Genomic DNA, 22,629 nt, shown 5'->3' on the forward strand with positions numbered 1-22,629 from the left:
CCTCAAAACTGATACTTTATGCAACATGGCTTTCATATTGCGGTTAATATGTCCAATTGCTTGAATCATTTGCGGGTATTTTGAGTTTGATATTGGAACATTCTGAACCTTATCAAAAACTTCCCGTAAAGTCTGAAGAACAAAGGTTGTTATATTAAAATCATCATTGGCAATATATTTTTTCAGTAAGAGGATTTTCTTTGTATTGTTGAAAATATCAACATTTGATAAAGAATCTATGTTATTGCAATCAAAAATGCGTTTTGTTATATTTTTCAAAGTAGAATTTTCTGTAGATTCGTCGTTTAAAATTTTTTTCAATAATTCTTGAAATATGATACGAGTTAGTTTTGCTTCAGATTCAACAACACCTTCTAAACTATTATTGAATAGATTATATTTTTCCATAGTTTATTTTCTAATTTGTTTAGAAAATATGTTATAACTCAATACTTTCCTTTGTCGCCGACAATAATAAATAAAAAAAAAATTAATGATTATATATATACTTGTATTTAAACGTTTAAAAGTTTTTGCTAATTTATGTTTAAGGTGTGACAAAAAATTATTATAAGTTGTTAATTAAATCTTTATATAATAATAAAATTTAGAGAGGAAACCCACAATAACCAGGTAATCAGTATTTTAGTTATCTAACATAAACTTTGATATATATAAATATATATATATATATATATATATATATATATATATATATATATATATATATATATATATATATATATATATATATATATATATATATGTACTTTATATATGCTATTGTTTTGAAAATAACCAAAATATCATTAAAATAGCCGTAAACAATTCGAATTATCAGTAGAATACTTTGATATGTAATCATGGATACTGGGTCCTGTACAATCTTTCCGTCAAATATGTCCCAGGTAATCAAAATCAGATTCTTCGCTAAACATATTAATTACATCATCGGACGGTTTATTTTTTAGGGGAATATTAGTCACCATTTCTCCTCTAGTATGCATTGTAAAATTATCATCATCATTTTGACTGTGTGTTATCATTCCCTTTGTCCTCTTTTTAGAACACATACCAGGTGCTTCTAAATATAGAGTATTTTTATTTTTGGTGAATCGGTTGTACAAATTTTGAATATAAAGTACAGAGTTTTTTAGAACTAGGGGCGCTCCATTGCATATATTTGTTAACGTAACAAAACCTAGGTTTTTTACGTAAACGATGTTTGGAAGGGAATTGTCTATTATTGGTCTTTCCCCCTTTTTTACTGAAAAATCTAAAGTATACTGTTTTTTATTATTTTTTACATTTAATATTAATTGTGGATAAAATTTCCTAGCAACGTCAAAGGCAAATTCATGATCCTTAAACTCAACCTTTTCATTAAAATCATCATTAAATTCACAGAAGTAATTAACAAATATATCAGCTGAATTTTTTAATTTATTGTGTATATCATTAAACATATCAGAATGTTTATTTATAGATTCGATATATTTTTCTTTTTCTTTTTCAAAAATTTTACTTTTGTGGTACTTATTACTACTAACTTGTTCATCTACAATTTTCATATTATCATATATATTACCAATAGTACTTGATGTTAATTTAGCCCTAGGAACATTTCCATTATGTGTCAAATTTGTATTTGAAGCAGTAGAAATCAATTTATCATTTATATGTGATTCATCCATAAGCTTTATGAGAAAATTATATGCAGAACAATCACTAGGTTGATTCAAAGAATTAGAAACCATAATTGCATTTTCATGCTTGTTTACAAACAAAATATTAGATGGAGCTAAAAGGCACTGCCTATTAAAGGGAGGAATTTCCATTAAATTTTCTTGGTGTACTTCATTAAGAAAAGCTAAACTTACAATATCATGTAATGTGTGGCACAATAACCTGTTATTAGAAAAAAAAGTGGCATTTTGTCTAAATATTTTAAGGTGTTGTTGCTTTTATCATCATTAATGGTCATCATACTCCTTTCGTGGTTTTTATCTGACTGTCCTTGAATATTCATCATGGTTCGAATGAACAAAATAAGTACGGGATTTAAATCGAATACTCTCATAGAAATATCTCTAGGATCTTGAGGATTATCTCCCGGTAAAACATATTTCAAAGGTTCTCCGTTCTGGAAAATATTATCAATATCAAAATTATCATCACTATCAACTGATTTTATATATAAATTATAAGGATTGTTATTATCATCATCATCATTATCATCATCACTACTACTGCTACTATAAGAATTAGTTTTAAATGGTCCAAGATTTGTTTTCCTTTTATGTTTGCGTTTAGAACTACTACTACTGGTATTATCAACATCACTTTCGGCACCAGATTTGTTGTTATATTCATCTAAAAACTTTTTTAATTCTGGTAATATTCCAATATTGTTATTCTCTATTTTACTCTTTTTATTTTGGTGGGTATTTTTTCTTTTATTTAAATCTCTTATATTAACGTTTTTATCTCTTTCATAATATGTATTATTTCTGGCTAAAAACCTTGAAAGAACTTTTCCATTTGATATTTGTTCTTAGCTAGAATTTATCATACAGACTTTAACTCCATTACAAATTCTATTATGATTCATTGCTAATATTTGCATTAAGATTTTACTATATGGAAACATTAAAACCCCGAGAGGAAATGCAATGGTTTCAGAAAAACCAGTATTCTCTGATGGATACAATTTAGAGTTTATTCGAAAAATGGATCGACCATGGATAAATGGACCCATATTAAACTTTTCATACCCATGCCTCGTTGGATTCATATTACAGGATGTATGTTGAAGTGGATTTTCAATATTTTCATATAGCAAACCAAGTTTTAGATAAGTACAAGGCGCACAAAAGCTTTCAAATACCCTTTCATGGCGCTCATTTAATTTTCTATTTAAATAATCTGTATATATTTGTTTAATTTGACTTGTTATATCAAATTCTATACCATTATCAAAAATTTCATATAGTAAATGACTAAATATACACTCTTCGCTAAGCGAATCTATCGTTTTTTCCAAGTCTTGTGTTAAACTTTTTAATTCGGGAGTAGATAAATTCTCTATTAATGTATTCAAAACTTCTTCGTTCTTTTTTTCTTTTGTTGATTTTTTCCATCACCAAAATTTGTATGTAGATTATTAGGATTTAGAAAAGGTTGTTGTTGTTGTTGTTGTCTGTAATCATTATTAGTATTACCTTGTGCTTGTGCTTGCGGAATTACAGTAGCAGCAGAAGGAATAGATGATTGTGGTATCAGAACCGGATTGTTATCGACGGTGGTGGCGGTGGTGGTGTTGTTAAATGGTGATATCTGATGTTGTGGTTGTTGAAGTTAAGTATATTGATATGGACTCTGATTATTTATTCCATAATTATCTTTACTATTATATGTTGTTGTATTTATATTTTTTAGATTTAATAAAATAACACATTTGCTGCTTATATTTCAACTTGAGAAATGAAACTATATAATACCTTTTGATAATCTTTATCATACTCGTTTCCATTTGAATGAATTATATTTAAAAAATATCGGTATAATTGCCTGATATTATTTTGAATTTGAATTGCGCGTGTAATTTTATGTTGTAAATGTTTTCTATATTTAGATAATCTACTTTCATAATCAATAATAGATTCAATTATTGATTTTACCGCTCGAATATGAGGATAAAAATTTTCTAATACAATTAAGGTATTTGAGGGATATTTAGATTGATTAAAAGCTTTGAAAAATTGCATATTTTTTATAGGGAGTATAGGAGTTTTATAGTAAGGAGAATAATTTATACTATATGATATACTGTATGTTTGACCGGCTTCATTATTGTCTCATAAAATTTCTTATAGTATATTAAGAAATTTTGGTAGTATATAAGTATACTATATAATTTTATTCTTGTTTGGTTAAATGAGGCCTGAATCATATAATCGTTATTATTATTATTATTATTATTATTATTATTATTATTATTATTATTATTATTATTATTATTATTATTATTATTATTATTATTATTATTATTATTATTATCATTATTATTTTGGGCCATCATGACGTTTTTTAATTTTAGGTTAGAATTTTTTTTCATATATATATTAAGTGATATAAAAATGGTTATAAACATAAACAAAACTTAACTTTACAAGTCAAAATAGGAGAGCTGTTTCTTTGGATAGTCTTGTTATTATTGCATTTTCTCATATATATATATTGTATTTATATCCTTTATATATTGCTGTTCTGCTGTATTTTATGTTGTTACAATTTATAATGAACAACCAAAATAATCTAAAAAATATTTTATTTTATTTTACCATATTTGGTATTTATACAATAACTTAAGATTAGTTTCTGTTATCTATTTAAAATCTAAATATATATAAATAATGAATATTGATAATACTTATTGTAACGAATTCAAAAGTTTGTATACGGATATAATAGAAATTAGAGATCTGTTCAATTATATGAATCTTCAAATCTTTGATTATATAGTTTATTTTGATAAAATAGTCATTCCTTGGGAAATGAAGAGTAATATAAATTTATCAAAATTAACAACTAGTCAAATTGATCGATTATACTTTATTGATTTCGATCTAAACTACCTAAACGACAATAATGACGTACAGTACAAAGAGACTAATTACATATATATTGTCTTTCCGGTCAAAATATATCGATAATTTAAACCTTTATATAAATTTGAATGTTAATACTATTGAAAAAGTTTTAAGTCATGATTATCCGCTTATATGTGGTAAAATGTTTATAACACCCCTCTTTAATACATTTGCTAATCTTTTTTTCGTCAAATAATAATAGTTATTGTTGGAATTTGGAAATTCACCACAATACAAATACAATTTATGAATTCCTGGATGAAAATGAACGAGAGTTGTTTAAAAGGCCCCAAACGTTAGAATATCTATGTCTTCTTCAATTGTCACACGAAAATATTTGGCTTTTACCGAAAAATTCAAAAGAATATATTAATAGATTAATTCAAATTAACCCTATAATTAAAAATTTTAATACTAGCAAATGTAAAAACACGATGGATTTTGTTGTATTTTAAAAATGATATTTATTATCATTTAGTATCTAAAATATATGTCATTTAATTAATAAATAGATGAAGAAAAACTATTGAATAATGTATAATAAAACACACACACACAAACACACACACACACACATATATATATATATATATATATATATATATATATATATATATATATATATATATATATATATATATATATATATATATATATATATATATATATATATATATATATATATATATTAAAAAATTACTTAACACACTTTAATTCATTTTTTGGAGTGCCTGTATAATGTTGATTATATAACTACTGTTTGGTTTATATTTATCGGGGCGTTCCCTAATAATATCAGAAATTTCGTTTAATGATGAAGAAGCATCTAATTTTACTTCGTAAATGTTTTTATCGATCATCTTTATGGCCTGATTTTTTGGTTGTAAAGAACTACATAAAGAAATCCCTTTACACGTCTCTCCCTGAAAAAATATAAAGAAATCATATAAATAAGAAGCTATGAAATTTCCCTAGGTCCTGAATAATTTTCATTCTATCTTCTGCTATAAATGCATTTGTTTGAATATCAATAATAACCATAGGTTTGGGTTTTGGGATGACGCAACGATTTTTAGTTTTAATGTAGCGGGAATACCATTAAATTTCATGAATATGTTAGATTTTTTTATTGTGGTTTCATTAATTACATGGTGCGGTTTACTCGATGCAGATATGTAGTCATCTAAAACATTATTAATTTTGTTTACATTTTTAGAAACAGAAGCATTTAATCTCCAACACATAACAAAATAAGTCAATATATCAGAAGTTTGCTTATTCACATAACTTTCCTCGTACTCTAAAATAAATGGATAGAATTGTGTAAAATTATCGGGTTGTATTCGCTGATATAATTTTATGGGGCCTTGTTCAATATAAACTGTCTTTACAGCAAAGTTATTACATTCTAAAAATGAAGCTAAACCTATGATACTGTTATTATTTGCCAATATAATGAAATAAGGTTCTTTATACACGGGACCCTCATCGTTTATATATAGCATTTCACGAGTCAATATATTTCGTACAAAAGTTTCCTTTTTTTCTCTAATTTTCTTATATTGAATATTATACGTTTTTTTTATTGGATTGATACACAAACGATAATTATCAAATAGGATTTCTATTTCTTGACTATAGAACGTCATACACGAAAGATCATTACACGACCCCTTAAATTTTTTTATTAATAATGGGTGGTTTTCATTAACATACCTTCTATATTCATGTTCTTGTGATACCATCATGATTTGTTCATTTTCTCTAACAATCAAATTCATTTTATCTTCTTCATTCATCTCTACCAATATAACATCAAAAGTTAAAATTACTTGTTTTAATAATTTTCTTTCAGTCAATAGTTTTTCATTTTCTAATTTTGATACTTTATAAAAATATCCATTATTACATTTCATGGAAAATTTATGCGCCGCATACGCTGACAATATTTTTATTCCCAGGTCCGTTAATGTATTATTATTACTAAATAAAACAAACCCCAAAATCTCTGGAGATACCAAGCTAAAGTTGTAAACATATTCTTTCTTCATTATTATATTTTTGTTTGAAATATAACAAGTTACTGTATGTATATATATGTACCACAAATATATATTTCTTATTTAAAGTATTTAGTTTCAGATACCCATTCTTGATGTACAAGGAAATAGCATTCAAAAATATGTCCACAAATAAAAGGTGGGATAAATTTATAACTATTACAAAAATGAACTGAATTATAAAGAATTCTATAAGGTAATATTGTGTTAGTTGAGGGGGGGGGGGGTTAACTAATAGTCTTTCATTTAACAATGGTGGGGGTGGTTTGGTGGGATATTTATTTTGATTGCGAACAACAGGAAGATTTATTATTTTATCATATCTACATACTGGACAAATTTTATTCTAAGAAAAGTAACGAGATAAACAAAATGGATGAAACTTGTAACCAAAGTCTGTTATAAAATACTTTTTCATGTCATCTAATCAAATTGGACAACTTTCTATTTTTCCTTCTATTTCCCCATTGGTTACCCATTCACTATCTCGTTTATCACTTAAACCCCACAAACTATGACGGATTGATTCTTTGTTTGGGGACATTGGAAAATCATATATTGTCAAAATGTATTCACATGGAATTATAAACACTGGCCACGTTTCCATATTGGTTGGGCGTTCTAATGTCCCATCCAAATATGAACCATATATTTGTGTTAAATTGGGAATGAACGATGATGATACTGATTTGATTATTTGTAATCCTGTAGCATTATTATAAAGAAACATCATGTTGGCCGTATTAAACATGCTAGAATTACCAAATAAACTCGTAGGTGAGCTATGAAACAAAGACATTAAAAGTCTGGCAACGTCGTTACGTTTTAAGAGTAATGCTAGTTGTAGTGCCGTCAAATTTCCATCGGGTTGTCGAATTTCTATATCTGGAAGCAACATCAGCGGATTTCTATCTTGCCAATCTTTCAATATTAATAGTAACTTTTTATTACCCTTTGCTGTAGCAATCCTATGAAATATTGTTTGATTTAATGTTGAAGATTTTAGAAAACAAGAGGCCCCAGCTTTTAATAAAAGTTGAAAATAATTCGTTTTTTTTAACACAACAGGCAGTCATAATGGGAGTTAGGCCATCTAAACCAGAAACATTCAAATTATTTTTCATATGACTTAGTTTTATTATTTGATAAAAATTACTAACCTCATTTTTAATACAATATTGCAATAAAGTTAATCCTTCCGGTATCACTGGCGTTTTTGGTAACCACGTATGATATTTATTCAATAGTTTCTCAATTCCAATAACTTTATTACTTGAAAATACTGCTAAATGTTTTATAATTCCTGGACTAAAATTCCCATCTTCTAATACGTGGCTGAATAATCTCCAATGCTCGTTCCATATGGCCACCTTAGCCATTTCAAGGGTGGCGGTTGACATTTTGTTCGAATTTAAATACATACACAACCACTTATTTTCAGAAAAATATTCAAAACTATCAACTATATCTTCTTTGTTTTCACAAATAAGAGGTGCCAAATCTCCTTCATGGATAACATTTTCGACCAACATTTCTAACACAGCAGAGCAATGATCAAAATTATTTTGATTTGTTTGGGAAAATATTGGTAACCAGTTAGTAATAACCTGTTCAAAGTTTGCATCTGATAAATGTCCCAAAAAGGCTAAAAAGGATGTCTTTGTTTTTGGATCAATATCTATCTGTGTAGTAACATCTATAAAGTCATGCATTAATGCCCCATTTACTTTCAAAAAATTACAATCACGAGTTCCAGCTAAAATACAAGGCCCTATGACATGAAAAAATCCATCAATCATCCACTCTAAACAAAATACTATTGGATTTAAAATTGGCTCAAAACATCCGATAATAGTGGGTAATTTTAATTTACGTATTTTATACATTAATCACTCTATTAGCTCATAACATAAATTGACATCATAAAATACGCGATGGGGATTAATATACCATTCTGTTATATTAAGTTTGTTTATACGAAACCTAACTTCCCATGAATGCTTAAAAAAATAATTGTATAATAAACCTTGATAACAATGAGAAAGGTTGTCTAATGTTTTAGCAATAACCAAAGGGGAAAATGTATCAAATAATATCTGAAAATTTTTTGGTTCAAGGAATTTATATCTATTTGTTCTTTACCAATTTGTTGACAAAAATTATCAATTACTGCGGGCATGAATATATTTGCCATTTCATGTGGCATGATTTTAGCTATAGAAATAAATAACAGAAATATTGGTTTTCCTTCTGTATCTTTCGTGTTGGTGGGTATTGATTCTAGATATTGTTCCCCATTTGTAAATTTACCTCCATCAGTTACTGCCCACATTGCAATTTGTTCAATAAGAGATAAAATTTGTACTGAACACAAATTTTCGATACATTCAGAACATCCACTTGAAGCATTCATAATATTATCACAAAATTTAGAATATATAACAAGACGATGGTACTCTGTTGATGGGTACAAACGCGAATCCCATAATCCATATAATTGAGTTTTATTTGACATATTTTCTTTTTTGGTTGTTATTAAAATAGTTGGCCAACTGACTCAAGTGTTTTATGTATCTACTTTATATATATATGTAATATATATAAAAACATTTTTTGGTGTCAGTTTCCACCATTTTTATGAGTATTATTAACAATATTAATTTATGGGTCATCTTCTTCTGGTTCATCTTTTTGTGGAATATATTCCATTTCTGCGTGACAAACCAGGTGATAAAAATAATGGATGTATGGAAAAGGTACTATGTCAGAATATAACTTTTTCATTATTTCTCTTGTATTTCTTGTATTAAAAAGCAATGTATTCTTATTTACTTTATTTGTATCCCATGCTCCAAAAAAAAGCACCATAAATTAACCTTTTCCAATGATCATTTTTTGAGAGAAGGGAAGGAATCATTAGAGATATATCTAAGGAAGGGTCTTGCCCCATGATTATATAACTTCTTTTATAATCAATGATGTTATTATTAAATACTAAATATAAATTTATAAAATATTGGTCGGTTTTAAACATGACAGTTATAATACTCGTGTCTCGTTCATTTTCCTCTAATATATAATAGATTTTGTTAATATTATCATAATTTAAAAAATCCTCTTTGTTTTTGTTTTCTAACATATCTTTTGGTGTATTTATAGGACATATGTAAAATCTGTTTATACTTAATATTACTGTATTGAAGGTTTTTTCTTCAAATATTTTTTTAAAACGTTCAGTAATATGATGTGGTGTTGTATTGAATTCGTATACATATGATTTTTCTGCCATTTTTTCATTAAATTAAAAAAATGTCAGCGTATATTGACGGGATATTTTATTCCCCAACGAGACCAGATATAGGTGTAGTTAATAAAATAAATGAATTTATGAATCAAAACGAAAAAAATATCCTCATAATAAAAGAAGAGAAAAGTTTATTAAACAATAAGAAAAACGATATAATAAATAGTCTTTCTTCGAATAATATAAATACAATATATTTCAATCACAAAGAAGGTAAACAATTCTATATAATAGGACAATTGAGAATCAACCAAGAAAACAAGGATAATAATTCCCCGCGTTATTATTATTTTATATTAAATTATGATGATGCCAATAATCTTATAGATTTATATATAATAATCAATCCAAGTGTTTTTGTGCCCTTCATTACAAGAACAACAAAACAAATGATTTTTCGTTGGCTACCCAGAAATGTAAATATATTTTACATATGCACAGCAACACGAAAAATGATAATAATAATATTAATAATGATAATAGAAATGTATATTGTCCTTTTCATGAACATTTTAAGACTTCTCATTCAAAATCAGGAAAATTATACGAAAAAAAACACATGTACATGTTTCTCTAACAATTGTATTTTACCTAAAAATGAAAACGGAAATTGTGTTATATCTACCATCAAATTTTTAGAATTATATTCCAAATTAAATTTGACTAATATCAATTGATTCACAATAAGGAATGAAAACTACTATTTTTCCTGAATATAATTTTAATAAACAAGGTGAAATCGGTAGTTTGCTCTTTAAATTATGATCAATGTCGGCAATTTTAATATTAGAATAATTTATGATTTCGACGTCCTTTTCAAAATCAACAATTTGTTTTTTCGTTCCACTGTTGTAGTCATAATACTCGTACATAGAATCTAATTGCATAAAAGTTTCTCCATTTTCGGTTATTATTTTTGACATATCATGTGAAGGTGAATATTTCAGCTCAGTTAACAATTTTGTTTCTTTTTTTCGTGATTAGTTATTATCTGTTGGCATGTTTAAGAATATTTCTGAAACTTTTTCCCTTGTCTATCAAATTCAAAATTAAATTTATTATCGTTTCTGGATTCTGTAGTTTATCAAATGTTTTGTAAAAAATTTTGTTTTTGTATAAATTTTTTAAGTAATCTAATTTTCTGAGACATATATTTTGAGTATATATGACATTGGTTGAATCATCGTCCTTTTTGTCTAATAAAATGAGAAAGGCTTTTCGAAATTCATGATCACACATTTCAGATAACTCTTCTTCTTTGGGGTGATAAATTAATTTATTATCATTCAAAAAGAAATAAAAATCTTGTGGCATAATATGAATCATGAAATCAAGAGTAAATTCCTTTTCATTAGCAAACACCGATACATTATAATATGAATGATCAGAATATTGATTTGATATAGGCGATGCAAAATAAAGACCAATAGGAGGATATAATTCATCAAAAATGTTTTTAAATAAGTGTTTTTGTAATAAAATACAAAAAAGTCCTACATAGATTATAAATATAACCCACAATAATATTTCAGAAATAATCATACTTTGTTTTTTTTTTAATATTAAAAAAAATGTTTTCCTTTTGTTGTTATTGTTATCCAAAAAATAACAATAATGATATCAACACTACAACATATAATCATTATTTTCATACCACACCCCGAAATAATAATAATTCTTCTTATAAAAACAAAAATACATTGATAATAATAATAAATAACCATAAAGTAATAAAGAAAAGAAAGATTTTAAAGGACGTAGATGAAAATCTTGGTTTATATATGAAAATCTCTAAAAAAAAAACAATAAACAATTATTTCTAGAAGACGAATTATACAACTTGGAAAAATACCTGAATTGTAACTATATTAATAATTTCATTGTTATATTTTTTTTAGATCCTAAAACGTGGTTAGATGATTATATGTTATTTGTGTCCCTTTTAGAAATTTTTAGAAAACAACAAGAAAATAATACTAATTCGAAACTTTTTTTCCTGTCCTTTATCATTTCCTATAATTCCCATTCTGAATATTCTGTAACCGAACAACACAGGCAGAGGCTATTTGAGTTAAGTCGTCTAAATTCGGATACTTATTCTAACATTTCTTATGCAAAATGTTCTTATAATGCTAATTCAATAGATGAAATAATAAATAATATTAATATTCAATTTAATACTTTGCTATCATTCGGGTGTATTAATTTTTCTAATTTAATGTTTACACGTGCTAAAATGATATTAATGATATCGACAATGATAATGTTTTATTATGTTTTAATGAAAATCATGAAATATCTACCGAAAGGATTATTTTTTAAGAGATACTTTTTTTACATCAAACATTTGATTATTAATATAAGGTATAACTTTGTGATCCACCCGTCCAACAAAATCATTTTTATTTTGTATTATCAACCTTTTCACCTCTTTCAAACCATTCAATTCTTTTATCGCCATTGGATGTTTTTTTTAACAAATATTGGTAAATTTTAATCTCGGAACACGACCCGAACGATACATGTTCAAATTCATTTTTTAATTCGTCTTTTTCATCGTCTAAATTGACCACATTATAAGGTGGAGGTATTTTACCCTTATCATAAATTTCTTGTGTGGTGATGAAAACACCAACTAAACTTTTTACGTCTCGGTGAATATCTTCTTTATAAATTTCTTTTAAAAATATGGTCATAAATCCATAAACACTCATCATGAAATAATCACCAGATGAGTCAACTTCAGGAAAAATAGCGTATTTTTTCAAATTTATCACATCAGTTATACAATAAATAATAATACTTTCAAATTGATGGCCATGTTTTTTATATTATATGTCATCCGTGAGGCCAAGTCTTTGGGTTTTAACATATAATAGGTAATACTATCATAATCATCTTTGTTTTGTTCTTCTTGTAAACATTTTTTATTAAAAAGGAATGCATAATATGTTGCCATTTTTTAGTATAACAAAAAAGGTACCCAATTTACAAATTTAATCTAAATTTATTTTCCTGGTAATTTAAAAGATATATATATATATATATATATATATATATATATATATATATATATATATATATATATATATATATATATATATATATATATATATATATATATATATATATATATATATATATATATATATAGCCGTTTATTTTTAAACGGCTTTATATGAAATTGGTATTACGTTTAATAGTTTTTCATAAGATATAATTTAAAATGAGTTGTAAAATAAGCAAATTGTGGCATTTTTTTGAAAATGGTGATAATAAAAATAGGTTCCCCCAAGAATGGAATAGGCCAGCAGCACCATTATCAACTCCCAATACAAATAAATTGTGTTTTCAGCAGATGGATATTGATTGTTATATTGGTTATCTGGTAAGAAAAAAGGAATATGGTGGTTATAATATGCAGCAGCAGCAGCAGGTACCCATAATAAGATTATTTGGATTAAATGATATTGGGAATACTATTTGTTGTAATGTATTTGGATTTTTTCCTTATATATATATGTTTCTGTCAATTTATTAGATTCACAAAAACAAGTTTCATATTCAGACCAAATAAAAAGAGCTCTGAATCGAAAAATCTACTTGAATGAAACAAAAGATCAAATTAAACTAAAGGAATACGTATTAAGTGTAGATAGGGTGTTTAAACAAAGTATATATGGATATCAAGAAAAAAAATCATCGTCATCATTGTGTTTTTTTAAAGTTACTGTGGCTTTACCAAAATTAATATCTATAGCTCAGATTATTCTTGAAAATGGGTTAGTGATAGATAAACATCCCACTCACTTTCGGGTTTACGAATCAAATGTTGATTTCACACTTAGATTTATGACAGATGCTCAGATGCCTGGTTGTTGTTGGATCGAGTTACCTATTGGTGAGTGGGAAATAAAAAATAATGAGACAAATTTTAAAAATACTACTTGTCAATTAGAGGTTAACGTTTTTGAGTGGGAAAAAATAATTATTTATGAACCCAAAGGAGAATGGGCGTCTATTGCCCCACTCAGAATATTATCTTTTGATATTGAGTGTGGGGGAAGACGGGGAATATTTCCAGAACCCGAAATAGATCCGGTCATACAAATTGGAAATGTTGTTACGCGGCACGGAGAGAATGAGCCATTCATAAGTGTTGTTTTTACTTTGAATAGTTGTGCTCCCATTGTGGGCTCTAAAATATTTTCATTTCAAGAAGAAAAAGAAATGTTAGAAAATTGGTCAAAATTCCTATTGTTTATTGACCCCGATATCATTACTGGATATAATATTAATAATTTTGATTTACCATATTTACTTAACCACGCTAAGCATTTAAACTTGCCAGTATTTGCTCATTTAGGAAGGGTAAAAGGAATAAAATCTACAATATTAGATACCATAACCCAAAACAAACAAATAGGAAAAAGAAATAACACAATCATTAACATAGATGGACGGTTTTAATGGACCTTTTAACAATAATACTAAAAGAACACAAACTTCGGTCATATTCTTTAAATTCTGTATCTTATCATTTTCTTAACGAACAAAAAGAAGATGTTCATCATTCTATAATTTCTGAATTACAAAATGGTAATGATCAGACTAGAAAAAGACTGGCAGAATATTGTTTAAAAGATTCTATTCTTCCTTTAAAATTATTGAATAAATTGATGTGTGTAGTCAATTATATAGAAATGGCACGCGTAACGGGCATTCCTTTATCATATGTTATAAATAGAGGACAACAGATTAAAATTTTTTCCCAAATACTAAGAAAAGCCAAAGAACAGAATTTAGTATTACCGGTGTTTGATAAAAAGGAGAGTTTTGAATATGAAGGAGCTACAGTTATTGAACCAAAAAGAGGATATTATAACGTTCCAATCGTTACTTTAGACTTTGTATCATTATATCCATCGATAATGATAGCATAAAATCTGTGTTATACAACCTTTATTGATAAAAGATATTTTAATCAAATGACTCTGGAAGCTGACGATTATATCATTACACCTTCTAATAATTATTTTGTAAAAAGTCATAAGCGCAAGGGATTAATTCCAGAAATTTTAGAATCCTTTTTAATTGCTCGTAAGAAGGCGAAAATTGCATTAAAAAACAAAAAGATCCATGGAAAAAGAAAGTCTTTGATGGTAGACAACTGGCATATAAAATATTGGCTAATTCTGTTTATGGTTTTACGGGCGCACAAATTGGTAAATTGCCGTGTTTAGATATATCACAAAGTGTTACGGCGTTTTGAAGAACGATGATTTCTCTTACCAAAAACAAGATTGAAGAAAAATATAACAATGCTATAGTTATATATGGTGATACCGATTGTGTTATGATTAATTTTGGAGTTGAAACTTTAGAAGAGGCCATAAATTTGGGCAAGGAGGCGGCGAATCATGTGACTCAGTCTTTTATCAAGCCAATCAAACTTGATTTTGAAAAAATATATTTCCCTTACTTGCTTATTAATAAAAAAGGATATGCTGGTCTTTATTATACAAATGCTAATACTTATGATAAAATAGATTGCAAGGGGCTAGAAACAATTCGTAGAGACAATTGCCCACTCGTGGTTAAGGTCATAAATAATTGTCTGAAAAAATCTTAATTGATAGAAACCCAATAGAAGCCCTTAATTTTGTCAAACAAACCATATCAAAATTACTTTGTAATGAGATTGACATCTCTCAATTAGTTATTACAAAGGAATTAACAAAAAAAGGAGAAGAATATAAAGGAAAACAAATTCACAATGAACTAGCCATCAAATTAAGAAAAAGAGATGCCGGTAGCACTCCAAAACTTGACGATAGAATTTCATACGTTATTATATGTGGATTAAAAAAAAAGTCCTATTTATGAAAGGGCCGAAGATCCAATATATGTATTAGAAAATAATATTCCATTAGATTATGATTATTATTTAGAACATCAATTAAGTAAGCCACTTATTAGAATATTTGAACCTATTCTCGGTGATAAAACTGAATCTTATATATTAATAGGAGAGTATACACAAAAAAAGAGTTTACCAATAAGTAAAGTAGGACCATTAAGTCAATTTTTTCAAATACATCCAACTTGTATAAATTGTAAAATTCCTTTATTAAAAAGAAAAATAGTACCCGATGATGTAGAATATAACGCTTTATGTAATAATTGTAAAGTACACGAAACAGATTTGTATACACACCACATAGAAAAATAAGCTACACTCGAAAGAAAATTCAATCAATTTTGGACTGAATGTCAAAGGTGTCAAGGATCATTAATTAAAGAAGTTATATGCAGTAATCGTGACTGTCCTATTTTTTATATGCGTAAAAAGACAGAAATAGATTTTCTTGGTCAAAAAAAAATTAGCGATCGTTTTGGCTTGCCACAATAGGTTATAAATATTATTATTATCGCCCAAAAATATTTCATATAAATGGTAATGCTCTTGGTATTATAGTCATATTACTACACACCCAGAAGAAATAATTATAATGGAGGAAAATATTCTAAAAGTCAGCTTTAAGTTAATTTCAGACAATGCTAAATGTCCTACTAAAGGATCAGCGGGGGCGGCTTGTTATGACTTATATAGTGCCTAAAATAAAAATATTCCTGTCGGTCAATGAATTGCCATTGATACTGGTATATGTATGAAATTTCCTTCCAAAATACACCGAGAGATTAAATCTAGGTCTGGTATAGCTCTGAATAATTATGCAGATGTTGTTGCAGGAATGATAGATTCGGATTATACTGGACCTATAAAAGTGGTGGTATAATTCTGATCCAAATAATTCTTTTGAAATAAATATTGGGGATAGGATTGCCCAAATAAATTTTTTTTTCGGGATTTGATATCTGTTTAGTTGAAAGCAACAAAAATGAAAAATGGGAAATAGAATCTTGTAGGGGCAATAAAGGATTTGGATCTTCTGGTAAATAAATAAAAAAAGATAATGTCTTTCTGGTAGTTTTATATTATATATAATCAATCAATTAAGTATATAAGTAATAATGAATAAAAGTATTATACTGAATTCTTTAACTTATTTTAAATACATATACCATTAAAATAGAATTAGTTACCAATGAGTATCATGAAAAAATTAGGCAAAATAAAAACAAAAACATTGGAAAATAAATTAAGAGATTATCTAGAAGGTGAATTGCTGAATCAAAATCTTCTTGATGTTGATAATATATCAGTTACCCCAAAGATTTTGCCCATATTTTTGCAAATGAGTGTAAAAATATTAATGAAAATTCACGCCTTTCCTCCATTATTCAATCATGCATTCATAGAATAATAGAAAATAATATTAAAGAATCAGTTTACATAAAAAAAGGAATGGATATCACAAATGAAAACAAAAATGAAGATGAAGAGTAAAAAAAAATTAATGATATTCTTACAGAGAAAGATTATTATAAAAATCAAGCTTATGGTAATGATATTAATATTGGGTTAAAATTATCCGAATATGAGTACCAGTTATTAAACGAAAAATTTAGTAAAGAAGAAAATGAATCACTATCAAAGCAAAATTATATACAAATGATTTTACCCAAATGGGGGGGGGATGATAATAAAATACAAAGAAAATTTTGTACAAAAATATGTTGTTTGGATTAAGTTTTAATAACTTTTATTTGATTATGAGGTGCTTCCCCCCCCCCCCCCTTAGTCTTAAGACGAGATGTATGGTGCTTTCTTTTTAAATGTTGTAATCAGAAAGTGTCCGGTTGCCTTCTAATTGTTTGCCTGCAAATATAAGGCATAGTTGGTCTGCTGTAATGCCTTCTTTATCTTGAATTTTATACTTTATATTTTCTATAGTATCAGACTGGTTTGCGTCTATTGTTATAGTTTTGCCTGTTAAGGTTTTTATAAAAACCTGCATGATGAGAATTGTATTAACCACAAGAAGTATACGAAATTAATAATCAAGACAAGAAGGCTACTTTCATTTTATATTTTTTAAGTAAAATAAAAAAACTAGATATATGAAATATTATAAAATGGTTTTATTCTTTATAATTATTATGCTTATCATAATGTGGATTATTTTAATATCAAACTTTAAAAATCTTTTTAATATATATGAAAAAACCAAAAAAATATTAGAGGGAAATGATAAATTAATCATGCACCCCCCTCCATTTATTTCTCTCGTAATATCAGAATAACAATAATAAAGCAAATCCTTTTATTCGGTATCTTATAAATAATAAACATTTATTTCAATGTCTGTAAGTTGAAAAATACATGAAGAATATTTTTAACTTTTGGCCAGCTTAAACCATCTATTCCACACCCAATACGGGGCATCGCTATTTTAGATATATTATTTTTAAATGCATGATTTTTCATGGACAATAAAGAACGAGACAAGTTCATATATGTAGGTTTTTCCCAGTACTTTTCTTTGGTTACTAAATAGTAAATGAATCGTTCATTTTCATCTAAAATGGCTACATTACCCACACTACAATTTTGATTTTTAAGTTTTTGAACATTATCGAATTTTTTCTTAAACTCTAAAGCAATTCCACCCCCCATGTAAAAATCCCGGGAAACACAATGTGCCAATGATACATTTTTTGGACACGTAAACAAGAATCCAGCGATTTCTTTTATTTCATACATTATGTAAGTGCTATCAACAATAATATTATTGATATTAATAGAAATTATTAGTTTTATATATATATATATGTATATATATATATATATATATATATATATATATATATATATATATATATATATATATTTTTTTTTTCACTATAATATATATACAGTATATATTTTCTATAATTGTTACCGACATAAAATAATTTTCCAAGTAATTGTGTTTAAGTAACAATTTATTATAAATTTGGCTATAAATAAGAAAAAGAGTATAGTGATTATAAACATCTATGTTTGTTTGTTAAATTAATACCGTTATATTGTTTTGCAGGGTTTTAATAATGTATAAAAGCGTTAGTTGATTAATTACTTAATCTTCTACTTTGTAAGTAAGAAAAATCGAAGGAACGTATACAATTTGATTTTTATCCATCATTTCTGTTTTATAATCGGGCGGTAAGGTGATAATAGAATTATCGGGATACTCTTCTTGTTTATAACCCCTTAACTGTAATTTTACAATTTCTCCTGGTTTTGATAAAATAGTAGCTCCATAATATTGACGATAAACTGCTCCCAATGGATTTAAAAACACTTTTCCCGTCCAGGGTGTGTTGTTATTATGAAATGTATAAAACATAGGACTCCCAAGTACTGCATTATTCAAAAAACGATTATTAGTTGTTTCATACCAGTGTTTGGTTTCAAATTCTCTTCCTGTTGCTAATCTAAGGGCAGATATTGGATGGGTTAACTCTTTTTGAGTATATTGATTAACTAAAAATTTCTTATGAACGACCGGCCATTTTTTATATGGGTGATGTATATGACGAATTGGAAATTCTCTTGATGGTTTGATAACTCTATTTAACCAATCATGATTGTTTGCTTTTTTCAAAGAATGTTGTTTTACTAAAATTTCTTTTTTGTTGGGAAAAATAATATTAAATGGACTTTCTATTTCTTTATAAGAATGTACTTGTATGGGCTTAAAATATTATTCAGTGTATAATATGCAATATCTGTTGTATGAAATGAAGTTGTGTTTTTTTCCAATTTTAATGCACACATTTGACGCTTCTTCTTCGTCTTTTTCTTCTTTTTTTGAGCTCTTGCTGTTTTCTAATATCCCTTCAACAAAGCCATTATGAAAATCACAAACACAACCATAACCTGGTACATATTTATTGTTTGGGCTGTTATATAAATGAGGATTTAATGCATCATATTTGCATGGATCTTTGAAATAATTTTCATTTTTTGTTACTATAATTTCATTTTCTTCTACCTCACTATTAATTTCTTTACACAAAGGAAATGTTGCGTTAAAAACGGGTACTTGAGTTTCTGGAGAAATACAATGAGTACAGATGCCATCAATAAAAGGATTAAAGGATGATATATTTTCATTAAGAATATTAGTTCTATGTGCAACTTTAATACATTTATTTTCCTTAAAAATTTTTTGGTGAGGTTCATCGCACATTTCTCCTCCAAAATATTCTGGAGCATAACAAAAACAAGACCAGTTATTACTAGTTTTTAAATCAAATAATAATTTCCCAAAACCACAGTAACCGAATCCACCAAATTTAATATGATAAGGTATTTTTTTACTATTGGGTATTAAATATTTTTGATTAATTTTAGGAAATAATAATAAATTATGAGATGTTTTATCATATATAGGAAATTTTATGTCTAAACATTCTTCATTATTATTAAGAAAAAGTGATGATGATGATTTTTTTGAAATATTTTCCTTTTTGGAACAAGCGAAAAAAGGAGGATTAATTTCTTTTTCGTTCTCGTGTTCGTATTCATTTTCTATATTCCAAGAAGGCACTTTATTTGTTGTTGCGGTGTATGGTAATACATTATATATTTCCACTCCCTTATCTTCTTTTTGTAATATTTGTTGACTATTGTTTTTATCTAAATAAAGCAGTGATATCTGATTTTTATTAGTAAAATTTAAAAATGATATGAAGAATGACAATAATTACCAAGAGTATAATCAAATGTATTATTATTATCGTTGTTTTTGTTCTCGTTTTATGGTCAATTATCATTTTTTTTCATAAAGAAAGAATAAGATAAATGATATATGATAGTGGAATAAACAACCAGTTTAAATATCATCAACAATTTGAAATGTTTTCTATATGTTTTATTTTGATATGATTTTCAAAAAGGACAAGAAAATTGGGAAAAATAGTTTTAAATTTTTATTTCGTGGAATAAAAAGTAAATGGTTATTTATACTTATTCTGTCGTAACCTTTGTTTGTCTATAAGAAATAATAAATGTAATTGAAAAATGTTCCATAATTCACCAACATCCCCTCCATCATTTGAATATCCATTACCCACGCACAATGATATCATACAAGGTTTATTAATCACCGATAGAATTCTTTTGCGTAAAATGTTTGAAAAATTAAGGTCTCGTAAAGGTGCCAAATATTTTAAAAATATAATTATTCGAAATGTTCCTTGGGGAGATATTACTCCAATACCATTAAATTTTCCAGATGAATTTAGAAAAAAATATCCCTTTGATTTTGTAGCAGAGTTTACTACTTTGGGTTGTAATATGCTCAAGTGTTATGAACACGATTATAAAAAACCTTGTCTCGAATCGTATATTATTAATGACAATATACCAACATGTAGTGAAGCCTGCTATAAAATTTACGAGGAATTTAATGATTTTCTCGCAGGAAACTTTAAATTGACTAAAACAATCAAGAATTCTTCTTTAGATGCTATTAATAAAAGACCAGAAATATTTTTTGAAACATTTTCCATAGAGAAACATTACCCTGATGGTAGTGGTATTGAAAAATGTTATTGTGGTATGCAATTGACAAATCTAAAATGATTTGCTCTATTAACATCATCAAGATGGATAATAAATGATGATAATACAGATAAAAAAGAGAAGGATTTATTATCTTTTAATTTATCATTCCCCTCTTCATCTTTTTTAACCAAAGAAAGTTATTTAAAGCTTCGTGCCAATGATACAGCCAAGGTGTGTGATATGTCTGGATTGGTGGATGCTCCACCTTTGTCGTGGGATGTGCAATATCAAAATATAAAATATAACCAAGAATATTGTCAAAGATCTCGTAAAGATTATAATGCTGAAACGGATACCTGTGAAAAATCAGCGCATAGGAAAGTATTAGGATACGTATTTGGGGATGCAGTTATGAATCAATTGTCTGATTCAGATATAGTTCAGTTATCTACAATACCTATTATATATATTATTAAATCTGCCACAACAGATGATAACGATAACGAATTTTCCCTAAACCCCGGTTACACCGAAAAAAAAGATCAAACAAAAAAAGATTGAACTGGGATTTTTTACCAACAAAGCAGATAAAATAATCAAAAGACCCGAAAATGTAACCATCATAAAGCCCCAAAACGAAAGAGATGTGGATGGTTTAATGGTAGGCCATTATAAAGTTATTATATCATCAAAGGTGGGGGAAGATGATGGGAATGCTGCATTAGAAATAATACGCTCAATGGGCGAGACTATTTTGATCGAAGAAAGCATTCTTGCATCCCCCGTTATATTGGCGTTTCTTTTAAAATATTATACCAAGAATTATGTTATGATTACTACAAAAAACATAAACACAATTGGAGTTGGAATGAAAGGATTAATTGAATGTGGTATGCGTTTAACTGCTGTTATTTTAAGAACAATAATTTCAAAAGTATGGATTCAATTAGCTATCAAATCCTAGACAATGTTAAGCTCAGCAGCTAATACATTTTCGTCTTTGGGTGTAATAACAATCATTCCAGAAATTTTCTCGTACAATATAACGTGGGTGGGTATAATCGCGAATCATCTCGTAATTACTTAGAACTTTACCGCCAGGAAAATGTAGATTCAATTTTAAAACAATTAGCATCAAACAATGAAAAGAAAAAG

The 22,629-nt window shown here is 27.1% G+C and overlaps 1 pseudogene; it reads left to right on the top strand.

The window, feature by feature from the left end:
• Positions 1-7,443: 7,443 nt before the first annotated feature.
• On the top strand, positions 7,444-16,428 carry LOC137627586 (DNA polymerase delta catalytic subunit-like; annotated as a pseudogene).
• Positions 16,429-22,629: the final 6,201 nt, after the last annotated feature.

The sequence above is a fragment of the Palaemon carinicauda genome, chromosome 35 (genome assembly GCF_036898095.1).
Source record: "Palaemon carinicauda isolate YSFRI2023 chromosome 35, ASM3689809v2, whole genome shotgun sequence".
Classification (NCBI taxonomy): domain Eukaryota; kingdom Metazoa; phylum Arthropoda; class Malacostraca; order Decapoda; family Palaemonidae; genus Palaemon; species Palaemon carinicauda.